Source organism: Brachyhypopomus gauderio, chromosome 5 (genome assembly GCF_052324685.1).
Source record: "Brachyhypopomus gauderio isolate BG-103 chromosome 5, BGAUD_0.2, whole genome shotgun sequence".
Lineage (NCBI taxonomy): Eukaryota > Metazoa > Chordata > Actinopteri > Gymnotiformes > Hypopomidae > Brachyhypopomus > Brachyhypopomus gauderio.
In genome coordinates, this window is record NC_135215.1 from 6415419 (window position 1) to 6433109 (window position 17691).

Genomic DNA, 17691 nt, shown 5'->3' on the forward strand with positions numbered 1-17691 from the left:
GGATGTAGGTGTGGGTGTGGTGAAGGTGAGTATGTAGGTGTGGTGAAGGTGAGTATGTAGGTGTGGGTGTGGTGAAGGTGAGGTTGTAGGTGTGGGTGTGGTGAAGGTGAGGATGTAGGTGTGGGTGTGGTGAAGGTGAGTATGTAGGTGTGGTGAAGGTGAGGTTGTAGGTGTAGGTGTGGTGAAGGTGAGTATGTAGGTGTGGTGAAGGTGAGGTTGTAGGTGTGGGTGTGGTGAAGGTGAGTATGTAGGTGTGGGTGTGGTGAAGGTGAGGTTGTAGGTGTGGGTGTGGTGAAGGTGAGGATGTAGGTGTGGGTGTGGTGAAGGTGAGGATGTAGGTGTGGGTGTGGTGAATGTGAGGATGTAGGTGTGGGTGTGGTGAAGGTGAGTATGTAGGTGTGGTGAAGGTGAGTATGTAGGTGTGGGTGTGGTGAAGGTGAGGTTGTAGGTGTGGGTGTGGTGAAGGTGAGGATGTAGGTGTGGGTGTGGTGAAGGTGAGTATGTAGGTGTGGTGAAGGTGAGGTTGTAGGTGTAGGTGTGGTGAAGGTGAGTATGTAGGTGTGGTGAAGGTGAGGTTGTAGGTGTGGGTGTGGTGAAGGTGAGGATGTAGGTGTGGTGAAGGTGAGATTGTAGGTGTAGGTGTGGTGAAGGTGAGGTTGTAGGTGTGGGTGTGGTGAAGGTGAGGTTGTAGATGTAGGTGTGGTGAAGGTGAGGTTGTAGGTGTGGGTGTGGTGAAGGTGAGGTTGTAGGTGTAGGTGTGGTGAAGGTGAGGTTGTAGGTGTAGGTGTGGTGAAGGTGAGGTTGTAGGTGTGGGTGTGGTGAAGGTGAGGTTGTAGGTGTAGGTGTGATGAAGGTGAGGTTGTAGGTGTGGGTGTGGTGAAGGTGAGGATGTAGGTGTTGGTATGTTGTAGACAGCTTAATCAGAGTTATCTGGAGATGAAAGGATGTTTCTCTAATTTAATATTCAAATCTCATTAAGAATATCCCTGGAACCAAACATTAATAAAGCCCTCTTTGAAAAATTAAAACAATGCGCTAAAAATGAACAGCACTATGAATCTTTCAGCCTTCATAACTGGTCTATGTTCTTAGGGGCTGGTGTCTTTACAGGTTACAGGTGTCTTTATGGGTGAGAAGCAACTCACGTTAACCTACTGCTCATATATATATATATATATATATATATATATATATATATATATATATATATATATATATATATATATATATATATATATATGCAGATAAATACTGTATATAATATAGATCCAGATAAATATATAATGTAGATCCAGATAAATAAAGCCAGCTCCTGTGCACCATGGTGGCCGCTGATGTAAGAGAGGTCACTGCAACACGACTCCTCAAAGCGGACTAGACAGCAGAGCTCCTGGAGGAGCACGTGATGAAGGACAGTAAACGAGGAAGACGAGGAGCCCTGGGGGTCTGCGTCCTGCAGTGCTGAGCATTTCACCTCCAGGCATCAGCAAAGTGAAGCCCAGCAGGGAATTCGAATTTGAGGCGTGTGCACGACCCCAAGCGTGGCCCTGGGCATGCGTGTATCTGGGAGTCACGTGCGATGCCACATGGCCACACTGAGCACGAGATTTGAAGGCGTTGTCTTTATAGCAAGCAAGGGCAGTTACAGGATGGTCCAGAGGGTTAACTGAAGCTCTATACAGCCAAAGACAAAACACTCTCATGCACATATGCACATGCACAAAGCAATGTACAAGTACACGGGAATGCACTGTAAATATATAAATTATCTTGCTGAGATTTAAACTTGCTACATGTTTTTGACAGCATTGTTTTCCGAGATAAATAATAACAAATAACAATAATATAAATAATTTATAAAAATGTATTTATAATAATAATAATAATAATAATAACAAATACGTGTTCAACAGAGATTATTACTGTAAGGATATAAGTAAAAGATTAGACAGAACAATGTAATGACAAAGCTCTGCTTTTAAGAATAAAAATATAATATTACAGATTGTATAGATAAAGGCAGTTCTGTAGAGTGAACTTGAATCAAGGCATCTAAGGGATTGATGGTTTTGAAAAACCACAATGAACGAATCCCAGTATGGGTTTCCACGCTGAAACCTGAGCTTGCTCTGTTAAAGACACCTTTCAAATAAAAAAGAATAAAGATTTCTATCATTTCCAGCCCTGGGGTAAAACATAAATGGGTCTTAGTCACATCATTTATTTTTTGTGGTCAACATTTCACCCAAAAGTTCCATCAACACTTTAGAGATGAGCCCTATTGCTTTCCATCACAATCATAGGTGGCAGAAAGTGGCAGGACATCCCGGGAAGTCCTGGCTCAAAGCCCGGATATCTAGTTGCTGCAAATGATTAAAGGGCTCTTAAAACCCTAAACAGGTCTTCAGTGACCTCATCATCTTCTCACGTCTTGGTTTACATTTCCACTCCTGAAGCTCCAAGGAAGTGGTACGTTTTTAACAATTTCAGAAGATACAAGTTAGTTGATCACTATGTGAAAGATCTAGAGAACATTAGTGTCATCAGAGCTAAAGCCCTCGACTTGAGATCGACCATTTGAAGCAACAACGTAGTGGTGAGTTTCCATTTGACCTGGATCATATCCACCTCCCTGCAAATGGCTTGTCTTCACTAAAGACGCAGTAGCAAGATCGGTTGTAAAGTTTACGGAAAACAAACTCCAACCAAATGCTGGTACACACAGTACCAAGACAATCAGTGTAAAAGACACAGCTAAAAGCTTTGAAGCTCGTACTAAAGGACAGGACGTCGTCCCCGTCAGTGTCCACATGACCCTCTGAACCCAAGACAAGCCTTCCCCAAACTAGGGGGCTGCATGTTGGTACTGGCAATGTCTATGGTTTGTAGACTCCAAGAATATATCGACTGTAAAAGATTTGCAAATTAAAAATAAATAATCTAAACATGATTAAATTTAAACATAAACCGTCAGTTCAGCGGTTTTGTTTGTGGTGCCCTCAGACGGCAGTGCTAACCTTGACATGGACCTAACAACCTTAAAATGGAGCATCCACAAATAACTGAAATCTACGGAGCCCCTAAAGGATCTAGGTAGAAAAAAATTTTTTTGAAAGCTAAATTGTTCCCTCAATTTAATAAATCGTTCCCTCAATTTAATAAATCGTTGCCTCAATTTAACAATTCGTTCCCTCAATTTAATAAATCGTTCCCTCAATTTAATAAATCGTTCCCTCAATTTATTATTTCATTCCCTCAATTTAATAAATCATTCTCTCAATTTAATAATTCGTTCCCTCAAATATGGAATAACACAGTAGTCTAGGACCAACAGTTTTAACAGGGTCGTCTCTTCAGCTCTCGTACAGACACTGGTATGTTGTTACCATAATGAACTAATAATGCTTTATGTGTGTATGCTATCGGTAGTCAGACTCATGTAGCGAGAACTCTGTACAAACTCTCATTTACTATCATGGCTCCGTCGGTAGTAAATTAACCTCCAAAGTACACTACAGTGGTTGCTTGCTAGCTGACTATATATATATATATATAAAGTTAGCTAACATTTTATTAATTTGTTGTCCATATGGCTATAAGCACTCGAGATGGATTACGACTCATTTAACAGCTTCATCGAGTTCATTCGAAGTCGTCACATTGAAGAAGCGACAGTCCAGAATTTCATCAGTGAAAAGGTAACGCTGTGCTTCAGTATCTAGCTACTTCAGTATCTACCGAGTGGGCCTTATCAGTCATTGCTTTGTTTACATGGTGTTGTTCAAATTAATGTAACTAGCTTATAAAAGTTCTGTACTGAACAGTAAATATTCTGCGTTTAAAGACAAGAGTCATAACATCTATGGTTAGCGCATAATTTTAATAGGCATTCATATCTAAATAAATATTATAAATAAGTCTTTTTAATATCATCTCCTTAATATCAGCATTTTGGTTTGGTTGTAAACAGGACACCACAGGAGTATTTCATATACAGTAGCACTGTTAAATTTGTCACACAACACAGACACCTGGATGTCTAGCTAGACTTTTCCTATTGGACAGGTTCATCTTTGGGCTTAAAGTACCTTGCTAAACTGAGATATTGTGAAATCCCATTTATTTATTGGTATTATTTTATTTCATGAAAATAAATAATACAATAATTTAAAATATATTACAGTATCCACCATATTACATGTATGTAAACTTTCACATAACTCTTAACAGTTCACTCATCTTTTTTTAGATTGACTGTTTTGCAATTGATGGCATGCCAAATGAGGACCTGTCAAAGTACCTGCCAAAATATGGTGATCGTTTAGCTGTGCGCCAGTATTGCAAACGGGAGGTAGCAAGACTTCAGGAACCAAGAAACCTACCAAAAGCCACAGAGAACCTTATGACAAAACTCAAGGACAGAATACTTAAACGCAGACATGATGACACTAACCGCTCTGAAAAGCTTAGGAACAACACTAATGCACAGAAATTGGAGCGCAGTTTCCAAATTGGAGTACTTCAGCAAGAAGGGGACATTCTTAAGCAAGTGAGAGAGAAAAAGGGTGGGAGTAAACGTCAAGTAAAAGCCTTTAAAAACACCACAATGGCTGAAATACTGGAATCAGCAAAGATCCTTTTCTTTCCTAATGGTAAGTCAAAGCTTGGAAAGATCTCAGATTTTGAATGTGATATTTGTGACTTCACAGAAGAAATCCTGGCTCCACATGTTACTTTAATAGACATTTATGAACTTAGAAAAGTAAAAATGCTGCGCCTTTACCTCATCATCAAGAGAGTGGAAGAGAATACAGGATCAGTGGCTGAGACAGAAGGTGCCTCCTCTGTTGTCTTAGAGGATGCACCCTCAAATTACATACCACAGGGCCAAAAGTCAACAGAAAGCACTACAGGCCTGAAAGACAGTGTATGTACAGACTTGTTGGATGTATCAGTTCAAGACCATGAAGAACAGCCAGCACTTGCAATAGTAACATTAGACATGGTATCTCATCTTTCCCCTATAATAATTGATGAGCCAGCAAAGTTGGAAAACATACAAATTCCCGAAGCTTCCTTTAGTGAAACTCATGCTCAGCAGACTTATTTGTCAGTACAAATTGATGGGCAAACTTCACAGATCTCCATTGATGAGGAAATTCAAGTGGGATATCATGCACTTCCAGATGATGGTGAGGTTCTTGATGACACATTACCCATTGACATGGACAGTCTGATTTATAATCAGCCACCACAGGTGACAAAGATTAGATTACGCAGAGGAAATGTGTTTCAAGATTTAAATAATGTGTTTCACTGTGGTCTTGTGTCAGTTAGTGATACACTAGAAATAGAAATGGTTTTACCCAACGGTTCTACAGAAAAAGGAGAAGACAATGGAGGTGTGCTCAGGGATGCCTTAAGTGAATACTGGGATGCATTTATTATGAAGTGCACAACAGGCAATGCAATCAAAATTCCTATGAATCGACATGACATGACAGACAAGTGGACTGATGTTGCAAAAGTAATGGTGCTTGGATATAATAATGCAAGCTACTTTCCCATTGCATTAGCAAAACCTTTCTTGAAGCATTGTCTTGGACTTGAGGTAACATCAGAAGAACTCTGGGAAACATTTCTGCAGTCAATCCCAAATGATGAAAGAAGAATTGTAGAACAAGCAATGCAAGACTTCCCATCAGTTTCTGACAGTGAAGACTGGCTTGACTTCATTGATGCCCACAATGTGAAAACTCTCATCAGTGCAGAAAACCTCAAGAAAACGTTACTTGAAGTGTCTCACAAAGAAATCATTCAAGATCCTGCATATATATCAGAGTGCTGGAATGAAGAATTGAAAAAACTGAAATTGCCTCCTGGGGGTTTAGACGAGATCCTGTGCAACCTTTACCCATCCAACAAGAAAGTTCTTGCAGCTCTTCAGCCAGATGAAAATTTGAATAAGCGGGACCAGGCCATTTTTGACTTCTTAAAGAAGTATATACGCAACTGCTCACATACACATCTGAAACAATTTCTTCGATTTTGTACAGGTAATTACACGGTACTATTATTATTTATTTTATTTTTTTCCACATCTATGAATGTGTTATACAATTGCATTTTCATTATACAGCAGTACAATGTAGAATAAAATAAATGTTTTTTTATTTTATAGGTGCAGATGTTCTTGTAACATCCACTATTCATGTGAGATTTGTTGCACCAAGCAGTGATTTTGTCAGAAGTCCCCAAGCACATACCTGTGGTTGTGTGTTGGAGATGCCTAACACTTACACATCATACCTGGAAATGTCAGAAGAGTTCAGCCGGCTTCTGGACTCAAATGTCTGGGTGATGGACATCCTTTAATTGATGGTACATTGCATATTTTCACAATAAAGAGAGTATCATATATGTCAACACACCTTTTAATTTGTTGGACAAATATTTCTTGATGATAAAATAAACACTTCTAAATTTACTAGAATATGCTAGTTAAAAAAAAACTGTCAAAACACTTATTTTGTTTACTTTTATTATATGTAGGGGTTAGGGCCCCTTACTGTTTACCTCACACTGCAGGTTTTGAAGAATGTTCAGGTGTAAGTACACACAGTTTTCTCTCTCTCCCAACTACTCATACAAAGTGCATTTATACTATGCTTTTTTTCAAACACTAAACATTTACAAATTAATTCAGGCTTGCAATAAATGTTTGATTAAATCAAAGTAATCAATAAGGAGACAGGGTCAATAAATGGCTACTTGTCACTGTTCACGTTTTTTTCTGTTGGATTGCTTAAAATGGATGTCTGTTAATCAAATTGTAATAATAATAATAATAATAGTTCTTCAATTGTTTTCAAGTTAAAAATGTTTCTTTTATTCTTGTTTTTTTTTGTCAATATGCATAGATTACCTTTTTGAATGTTTCACCCAGTTTCTGAAGTTCCAGTTCAAATGTAAGTAAATTACTTCATGTTTTACTGTCACACTCATATACAAAAAAAGTGTCATTTGTTTGTAAGTATAATTTTTTTATATGTTTATTCCCTTTGGCCTTTCATTTTTAAATAGGGTTAGATGCCAGCTCTAGTTACATCACACTGCAAGTTAATGCAAGCAGAATGTTAGAACGTAAGTAACTTAACTTGATCTAAATATTTGTGTAATCTGTCTCTCTGTACATGCAGAGAACAAAGAACAATTAAGTTCATGAGCAATAGTACAACTGCTATAGCCAAATATCACATCTCCTGTTGTTTGAAGTGTTTTTGTTTTTACTGTGAACTTCATGTACCTTAATCAGCCATCAGCAATGAAACCTCCCCTGTATCGACATCCATTGTTCATTTATTTCAAACATTCTTTTTTAGCTTCACTTACCATAAATATGCACTTCTTAGTTCTACAGCTAGATGTTCTTCAATGACCAGGACCTCCACAAAGCAGGTGGATCATTTTCAGCTTCAGTGACCAGTGACATGGTGGTGCTGTATTAGTATTTGTTGCACTGGTATGAGTGAATCAAACACAGTGACCAGTGACATGGTGGTGCTGTATTAGTATGTGTTGCACTGGTATGAGTGAATCAAACACAGCTAAGCTGTGCACAGTACACCACAACATACAGGTCAAGTGTCACTGAAGTGAGAGTAGGATCCACCTGCTCTGTGGTGGTCATGTAGACGTCTAAAAATGAATGGATAATATGGAAAATGGAAAATAAGTGTAGATACAAGGTTTTGATGTTATAACTGATAAGAGGAGAGAAAATAATATTCTAACTTTCTAATCATATAAAACTATTTTTTGTTGGTAGATTAGAAGTTTTCTTGGTCTTTCCAGACTTTTCTCTAGATGTCACAAATGAAGATTGCAAGCTGCTCTGGATAAGTGTGACAGCAATATACAATTTGTATATCTGTTGTTTTTGTTTTCTCAGGTGTACAAGCTTAAATGTTGCTGAACATCTTAAAGATTTTAAATCTAAAAAACATTTATTGTAACTTTTTTATTTGCTCTCATTTACACTTAAATCCTCCCTCTCTCACACACAGAGAAGTTATCTTAGATTTTTGTATTTTATGTTTGTTTTGTAAACCTGTGAGGATAATGTGACAATTATAACAAAAAAAATCTTTTCCTTGTTATACAAGATGTCTACAAGATGTTACAGAAGCAAAAAATACATGAATAAAGTCGGGTTGTACTACAGTTGTACTGTTTGTAATTTTTCATAGATTTTAAATTATGCCAATTTTTTCCTTGAGTGTAAGGTATAAATTAATACCCATGTGGAGATCTTCAGGAACAGTTAAATTGTACTCTGCCATTATGTAGGTACACAGACTGTAAACATCCTCATCACAAGCAATGTCACTGCGATGTAAACAGTCTGTCTCACAGTTGATGATTTCCTGTTCTGACACATGACATAAGTAGTCTTCAGAGCCATACAGTTCTGGAACGGTGTACATTACATTAGGCCGCCCGTGGGGAACATTTTCATTCCTTGAGGGACGGATCAGATGGCTATTCCAGCATTCTCTTGTAGCATCCAGTTCATCCTATACATGAAAAATGAAATTGTATTCCTTTTTAATAAACAACCACACTTTGCACATATTGTGTTACAGTAATTCATTTGGATTAATCAAAGGCCTCATTGGGTTCAGATGATCCTAGTTAATAAAACATTGCATTTTTTTGTAGATTCAGTCTCAATGAATCTCAGAACACCTGTGTATCCTTATAGCAGGATATTCTCATTCATATTTGATATTTTTGCAAAATAAACTTGAATTCAATTAATGCAGTTTACCACACAGCAATGTTTTTGTAAGTTTCATCAGGACTTTTATAAGTCAATACTCTACCTGAATTAATGATAAGAAGCAGAAGATGACCAGATTCTTGTCCAAGAAATCTCCATCAAAATCTCCATCACCCTTCAGTCTGTGAAAATGCTCAAGCCAAAATTCAATGCACTCCTTCCTGAGGTGTCCCCACCAACTCTCGATCCTTTGATTGGCTGTGCTGCGACCATAGAGAAAACTTCTATCTCCACCATCTTCATCATTACGTCTGAAAAAACGTTGTGTGTCTCGTACAACACTGTTCTCTGTGCCATTGTCAGTTCGTACTATACGGGGAGATCCTCCATGTTCTACAACAGCTTCAAGAAAATAACCTCCAATAACACGTGGGTCACTACTGGTGTGATATGCCTTTAGCCATATTAATTTTCGTGAATATCAATCGATTGCACCATTAATACAAATACCAAACGGTTTAAGTTTATCGTATGAATCCACATGCCATATGTAATTTGGACCCTTTGCATAATAAGCTCTCCTGTTCAGACGCCTTGCTCTGCGGCTATGTGTTCCATCAGGATCCAGGGTGGACAAGATTAGACGCACATCCTCTTTACAAACTCTGACACCTTGATCTATGCACTTACTATGCATCCACCTATACCCATGGAGTGCTCCAGACCCTTGCAGCTGATTTCGGATGAACCGGATGGTCTGCCCAATGTCATCATAGGTTTTCCTCCGAAACAACCCATTTTTACATAAAATACGTTTAAGGGATGTCAGAGATAAAACAATGCCATGTTTAACAGCCAAAACCTGAAGTATATCCAGATATTTTAAACCAAGTTCAAAATAAAATATAATCAAATTTAAGCGGTCCATGATGTCTGGTGTACTGCATGTTGTGCACAAAATCAGATATTTGAGGTTTATTTAAATGATTTATTAAATTGAGGGAACGGTTTGTTAAATTGAGGGAATGAAATAATAAATTGAGGGAACGGTTTGTTAAATTGAGGGAATGAAATAATAAATTGAGGGAACGGTTTGTTAAATTGAGGAAATGAAATAATAAATTGAGGGAATGGTTTGTTAAATTGAGGGAATGAAATAATAAATTGAGGGAACGATTTGTTAAATTGAGGCAACAATTTATTAAATTGAGGGAACGATTTATTAAATTGAGGGAACAATTTAGCTTTCAAAAAATATTTTTTCTACCTAGATCCTTTAGGGGCTCCGTAGAAATCTACTTCACTGGATGACAACCAGAATTGTATCATTGTCCAAATACTTATTGACTGCACTGTATAAAGACAGAAACAGAGAGAGGCAGATAGAGAGAGAGATGAAGAGAGAGATTTGGTGTACCTCTGACAAAGTTCAGCAAGCCTGATAAACCCACAGCACTAAACTCTGGAGGCCCAGGTTCTCAGAGCTCCACCTCAGTACATGCATTATGTAAACATGCAGTAATTAAATGTCAGCCCGTTGTTTTCTGGATGTTGTGAACGTGTTACCTGGCAGCAGGCTGTGGGTTAACAGCGACGTGACTGGCAAGGCAGCCTGCAGGAGTACCAGGATGTCTCAAACACACCCTGGTCATCATGGCCACAGCTCTGGGAGACACTTCCTGTCCTCGTTAAGTTAGGAGGAGCCGTGTCTACTCACGACGACTCTCTACACAAACTGAATACAAATGGCGGTGACATTCAAATGCAGGTTTGATTTCTGCAGGCGCACGTACAGTGGGACGCTGGTGTGATATTACTGGACGAGGACCCGTCGACGGCGCCGGTCCGTCTGTCCGTCACGGCGAGGTAACGCAGGGCAGGCTGCGAGGGTCTTTACGACCCGGCCCGCTCCGCCCACGGCACGGACACGCACCCTTGGTTAACACGTCCTTCATTAACATGTCCCGGACGTTTACGGACGGCGACTGGCAGTACGGCTCCACTCGTCTCCTGTCCTGTGGGCTTTTCCCGCACGCTGCCGTGTACGGTGTCACACCAGTGATATGGAACACACTGCACTGCACACACTAACAAGCCAGATGGAGAAGCCGCGCGGACAACGTTTGTCTTGCAGTGATTTCCCCTTACACTAGTTTGGCTTGATTTTTTATTGGCATTTTTTTACATAGATATGTAAATGAAGATATGAGTGTGGGCTTGAATCTTGTTTTTGAACCACATCCTAGACAACGCTATGATTCTTCACGATGGGATGGAGTTCTACATCTGCTGGAAGTGTGGGCATGTGTGTGTACAATATGTATCTACGGTGTGTGTGTCTGTTGGGGAGGTGTCCAGCTTGTGGGACAGAACATTAAATCTGCAGCTCTGCACATCTTAACTCTATCTTTCTACTTCACTTTTGCCACACTTCACGTCCAGCTAACACCCAGTTAACCAAACCTACCAGTTAGCCTGGGTCACTCGGGCCGTGATCCATTTCCTGTAGACTTAATTCACTATGGGACATCACATAGCAATCATTCACTTTATGTACTAATGTGGGTTGCGGTGGTTGGATTCTTCTGTGGCACCTGTGATTTCTGTGTAAACAGAGTGTGGTCTGGGTATACAGGTAGAGTGTTTGCACTATGTAGCTTTATATGCTGAAATCAATGTCTTAAGCTATCAGCCTGCTTTTGGAGTTCAAGAGAAAAAAATCCATTTCCAGTGTTCATCTCACCTTGGAGTACTGAAGAGACAGCCGTTGCTATGGTAATAACTTTGGTGATTATAGATATTACACCGGCAATGGGCTCAGAGACACACCCGAACAACGGAAGCTATTTGGATGGGATTCACTTCATAGCCAGTGCTTAGTGGATATCTTGAGTATGTGGATCTGGGGGCACATGCCCCGTTCATCTGTGGGTGAGCAGCCCTCTGGAAGCTCAGGAGTGCAGGCGGTCGTTTAGAAGCATGATAAAGAACTGAGTCGGCTCACCGGAGAAGCAACACCTCAATATATTACTGCCAGACGCCTGCGTTAGCTTTGCGTGCAATTAAAAAGCAATTCACTTGACAAAAGGAACAGAAATGGATGGCAAGCCTTATTGATTTGGTGTGTGTGTGTGTGTGTGTGTGTGTGTGTGCGTGTGTGTGTGTGTGTGTGCACGCGCGTGTGTGTGTGTGTGTGTGTGTGTGTGTGTGTGTGCACGTGCGTAGAATAGCTGCAGTTTGGTCATTTAATCACAACTGCTGAATTCATTAATAATTTTTTTATACAAACATACACACAACCACACACACACAAAAACCACACACACACACACACACACACACACACACACACACACACACACACACGCACCTTGTTACGTCCTCTACTGTCCTCTTTCCAAGCAGAGCAACAAGCCCCCACAGATTCTATTTAGATGTCGAGTAGTCTCAACTTCCCCAAGACAGCAGAGACACCATGGAGACGCCATCTATTCTGGCACTGGTACTTATCAACTACCCTACATTATGTGACAGCTACATCCACAAGTGTTTGTTAGGGAAAGTCAATGTAAATGTAAGTGCTTCTCTTAGGGGAGCCCTTCATAATAGAAGCAATTCGACCCTTGATTTTGCAAATTTAATAACATTTGAGATGGATGGCCCCTGTTTGAAGTAACTGTATTGGTCTTGAGAATAGAAAGAAAGAATTGTGGCGATACACCAGATATAAACCCAGAGCACACTTATTCACACTTACTCACACTTATTCAACTGCCTTCATTCATCACATAGACAGTATGAAAGCAGCAGTAAACACAGCATTACACAAAGGGACACAAAGGAAAAGCTTTGCTCTCAGAGCTCAGCTAAGACTATGACAAACTGTGCCATGTTCACAGAGGACCAGGGCAGGGAACTGTGGTGAAGCAGACCCAGGACAAGGAAGAGTGGACACAGGACAGGGAAGAGTTGACCCAGGACAGGGAAGAGTTGGCTCAGGACAGGGAAGAGTTGACCCAGGACAGGGAAGAGTTGGCCCAGGACAGGGAAGAGTGGACCCAGGACAGAGAAGAGTGGACCCAGGACAGGGAAGAGTTGACCCAGGACAGGGAAGAGTTGACCCAGGACAGGGAAGAGTGGACCCAGGACAGGGAGAGTTGACCCAGGACAGGGAAGAGTGGACCCAGGACAGGGAAGAGTTGGCCCAGGACAGGGAAGAGTGGACCCAGGACAGAGAAGAGTGGACCCAGGACAGGGAAGAGTTGACCCAGGACAGGGAAGAGTTGACCCAGGACAGGGAAGAGTGGACCCAGGACAGGGAGAGTTGACCCAGGACAGGGAAGAGTTGACCCAGGATAGGGAAGAGTTGACCCAGGACAGAGAAGAGTGGACCCAGGACAGGGAAGAGTTGATTCAGGACAGGGAGAGTTGACCCAGGACAGGGAAGAGTTGACCCAGGACAGGGAAGAGTTGGCCCAGGACAGAGAAGAGTGGACCCAGGACAGGGAAGAGTTGACCCAGGACAGGGAAGAGTGGACTAGAAGACCAAAGACAGGAAACGGTGGCCCAAGACAGGGAACAGACCCAGATCCAGAATGCAACAGCACGGCTAGTCTTCCCAAGTTCACTGATGTCACTCCACACTTGTCTTCTCTTCACTGCTGCCACATCAGATTTAAAACCTTGATGCTCTCCTACAAATCACGGAATGAGCCGGCCGCACCGTATGTGACGGCAATGGTCAAAGCCTGAACTTTGTTCTACGAGCAGATGATGTAGCGCAGTAGTTGCTCTGGATAAGACGAGAAAATGTAAATGTAAGTCCCAGCATCATTCCTTTGCTGCCTCCTGACAGTACGATTAGTAGCAAGTCAGATAAATGCTGTTGTACATAGAAAGACATGAGAAACAACATGAGTGTGATACTGTGACACTTATTCTAACCTGAGCTTTGAATATGAATTGGGTGTATTAAACAGATAGGAGCTTGCAATCACGAGAGAACATCGCTGTCCTTGTCGGCATGCGCACCCTGCAACCGTAGCCACCGCACTCCTGCTTCACCTGCCAACTAACACCACCTCAGAGTTCCTTCACAGCTTCTCATCCACGAGGTTCCCAGCAATGTCAGTAGCCGTTTAAGAGAACCAAAACGTTGAGGCACTACTGTAGCCTAAGAGGAAAATGTGTATGTGTGTGTGTGTGTGTGTGTGTGGGGGGGGGGGGGGGGGGGGGGGGGGGGGGGGGGGGATAGAGCTGGACATTGTGAGGAAGCAAACTCATACAACTTCTTCTTCAAGCTGATAGGATAACTTTAGTTGATGCTGTAACTGTTTATATCTAGACAAGATAAGATAACCAAAAAGTTCTAGTGGAGACAGATTGAAGTGACTTTGGGCATGCTCATATCTACACCATGAGATGGTCTATCTGAAAATACTGATGTGTACATTACTCACAAATTAGGCATAATATTTCTGTCTAATTTTCTTCGTTTTCTGTCACAGTTCACAGCATCCTGGTTCCAAACATGAGCTCCTGTGAGGTTGTTGTCAGAATCAAAGTTAGCCACATCCTGACACTCTGATGACCTCCCACTGGAAGTCTCTGATCCCTGTGTCACCCCATGTTGGACTCTTGTCCTGCTCGTCCCGCTGGGCTCCTGTCCTGCTCCTGTCCTGTGTGTCTCACCGACGAGCCCTGCTGTGGTTTCTCCAGTGCCTCAGTGGGGAATAACTGCTGTCTGTAATTACCCGCTCTAAGGGAGAGAGCCGCTTTTTTGATTAGAGAGCTGCCGGTACAGAGCCAGACTGCGGGAGTTTTCGTCCTAATTGCGGAGGTCGGACCGATCCCTCTGCCGATCAGGTCGAGGCAGTGGTGCATTATTTTATTAGGCTGCTGTTAACTAATGCTGCTAGCCCAGGGACACCATTTATGGATTGTGCACAGGCAGGGTCTTTTTTCCTCTGCTCCCTGGAAATAGAATTGGCTCCATTTCGATTGCTTTTTAATGAAAGCCATTTGCCTGGAGAAGTTCCTCACTTATGGAGCAAAATCAGTCAGTGGCGCATGTGGGGGGGGGGGGTTGTTGTGGGGGGGCTGGAGAAATTCTCAGGTGGAAATCAAACTGTGGGCACGTTGAGGAAGAGAGAGATCACGTGGGGGGGGGGGGGGCGTTCTCAGGAAGCAACTGAAACTTATTAGCCTGTCTTGGCAAAAGAAAGAAGAAAAAAGGAAAAGGTTCCTTCTGAGGAGGTTTGTACAGAACATGTATGAGACCAAAAGAGGAATCAGGTGTTGAGATATTAATGGAACTCACTTCCTTTTTCTGATGTCTGAAAAATTATTGCTCTCAAAGAACTGGGGGGGAGTGCATTCATCAGTGATTCTCTCTAATCCTGTGTTCCCAACCACTTGAGCCCTCCCCCCATGCATCCTGTCAGCCAATCAAAATGCACCAGGGGTGGAGGAGTTTATCCACTCAGGCTGGCCTCCTGATCTGACCTTTGACCTTTGAGGATGACACCTGCAAAGTGTTGACCGCTCTCAACTGCCCTAGTGGAAATGCATCTCAGGTGAAAATCTGCACGGCCAGTGTGGACTCCAGCTGCAGCAGGGAGGAGCCATTTTAACTGCTTTCTTTCAAGTCGTAGTCAAGCAATAGAACCAAGTGGTGAGGAGGAGGAGTTTAGTTCTGGACAGCTGCAGTGCTAAACCACTTGGTAAGTTTGCGTATGCATCAGTTTCCTGTCTTGTTGCACTGGTCTGACTGGTTTTGTGTGTGCATGTGTGTGTACATGTACGTTTGTGTGCCCGCTACACGCTGCATGTAGCAATGACACTCCCAAACATGATGACTTGCTGTACTTCGTAAAACAGTTCTTCTACCACACACACAGCCACCCTCTCTCTGATCCTACACACAAGCAAAGGGAGAGACAGAAACACACACACACACACACACACACACATGCACACACACACACACACACCTGGAAGCGGTGTGTGGCGTATGCAGTAAAGGTTGGGTGTGTGGAGGCTCTTTAGTTGGATATGCTGCGTGGGCTAATCCCATCTCCCCCGTGGCACTGCCCCAGGCACAAGCCGAATGAAAGGAGCCCAGCGGCCTGCTCGCTCCTCCATGGGAGTCTGGAGATGCAGTGACCTCACACATCTCCCCCTCCTCCCCCTCCCAGAGCTCCATGAGCACCAAGAGATCACTGGCCACTTGTTATCACGTGTTATCTGAGCAGATCCATTCTCACGTGGTCATCCGTCCTGACCGTTTAACACGTCGGAGGCGTGTCGCTTTGTTCTGCTAGTGTGCTGTTCATGTACTACACATGTCGGTGTTGCTGTGTTGGTGTAAGAGCTGCTTCAGCATGTGTTTGAAGGGAAGCCAGTCTGAAGGTGATGTAAGTTTGCAATGCATTTTCCAGGCTTGCAGTGATCAACTGAATCACAGCTAGACAGGAATGAGCAACCTCTAAAAGTAAACAAACCCGGTGGGTAGAGGTTCTGTAAACGTCTGGAGTCAGCGCGCAGTCGCACTCCCCAGCTATGCAAAATAAATCATCGTTTCTGCTCCAAAGCGGCGTTCATCGTTAGCTCAGAGTAATGGCCAAAGCTTCTCATCCAATTACATTTCACCGGAAGGCGTATCTCCAAGCTAAACCAAAAGACAGGCGGTACTGCAGGACAAATTAAATTTTCCTTGTTGAGTTGTTCAACAACTTGTTTTAATTCATCATTGTTCGTTAAGGCAGGAGTGCTCTTAAAAAACCATCTGAGGAAAATGAGCATTAATTGTATCAGATCTTCTCGACACCTCAACCGGCTCTACTAAAGTGCACAGGTGAGGAACAGAAAATGAAGCACGTCTCAGAGATGTGGAAATAATGGAGTGGGATGCCAGTCACTCGAGCCAAACAGCAGCACAGCCAAACAGCAGCTCACCGATTCACGCCCGACTGAATTAAACATTAAAAGAGTCAAACAGCATAGGAGTGAAAGTGGCTGAGCATGTGTGTCTCGTAGGAGACAGCGCCAAGGTTTTCCTGGTGAAGATCAATATTTCTGAAGGCCAGGATTTTCATGTAATATTCCTAAAGTTCATGAGCAGAGAGGCACAAAAGGACCAATACCGTTCAGTCTCAGCCTAGTGACCCGACCACTGTGTTGCTCTCTCTGTCTGTCTCTCTGTCTCTGTCTGTCTCTCTCTCTGTTTCCTTTTCTTCCTCTTGCTGTCAGAGGGTGAGAGGGTGAGGATCCGTGCCGAGCAGGAGATGCGACCACATCTGCTGAGGTCAGGGAGTGAGTGGAGTCAGAGCAGGAGACAGGCGTGACAGCGAGACAGGAGTCAGAGCAGGAGACAGGCGTGACAGTGAGACAGGAGTTTGAGTAGGAGACAGGCATGACAGTGAGACAGGAGTCAGAGCAGGAGATAGGCATGACAGTGAGACAGGAGTCAGAGCAGGAGACAGGCATGACAGCGAGACAGGAGTCAGAGCAGGAGACAGGCATGACAGTGAGACAGGAATCAGAGCAGGAGACAAGCATGACAGTGAGACAGGAGTCAGAGCAGGAGACAGGCATGAATCAGGAGAGCAGGCGACAAGGTTTTTTATTCTTTTAACATTGACATGCTTGCAGATGATCCAGGACTATGTTGCTCATACATGCCACGATCTGGACAAAGCTAAGTTCAAGCGAGTTCAAGCATACACAAGCACACCCCATCACCTGTGTTCAGAGATGAGAATCAGAGATGAGGCATCAGAGATGCGAATTGCAATAGCAAAAAATAAAGACCCAATCAAGGACACGCTACCTCCTGTGCAATCAGAACAAGTTTCCTGACAGCTGTTGCCCAACCTAGAGCAACCTAGAGGGTTGCTTCAAGAGACCAG

At 42.6% G+C, this 17691-nt stretch overlaps 2 long non-coding RNA genes across 5 annotated transcripts in view; one reads left to right on the forward strand and one right to left on the reverse strand.

Moving 5' to 3' along the window:
* Positions 1-17691, reverse strand: part of LOC143513797 (uncharacterized) — a 71163-nt gene that overhangs the window by 20579 nt on the left and 32893 nt on the right. The gene's annotated exons all lie outside the window — the stretch shown is intronic.
* Positions 3297-8202, forward strand: LOC143514242 (uncharacterized). 4 transcript variants are annotated; one of them, XR_013130808.1, is made up of 8 exons: positions 3297-3374; positions 3601-3698; positions 4250-6056; positions 6182-6381; positions 6553-6608; positions 6921-6968; positions 7084-7143; positions 7829-8202. It is a non-coding gene; the product is annotated as an uncharacterized LOC143514242 (long non-coding RNA). The 4 variants fall into 4 exon arrangements; XR_013130809.1 differs by having other exon boundaries at positions 7834-8202; XR_013130811.1 differs by having other exon boundaries at positions 7855-8202.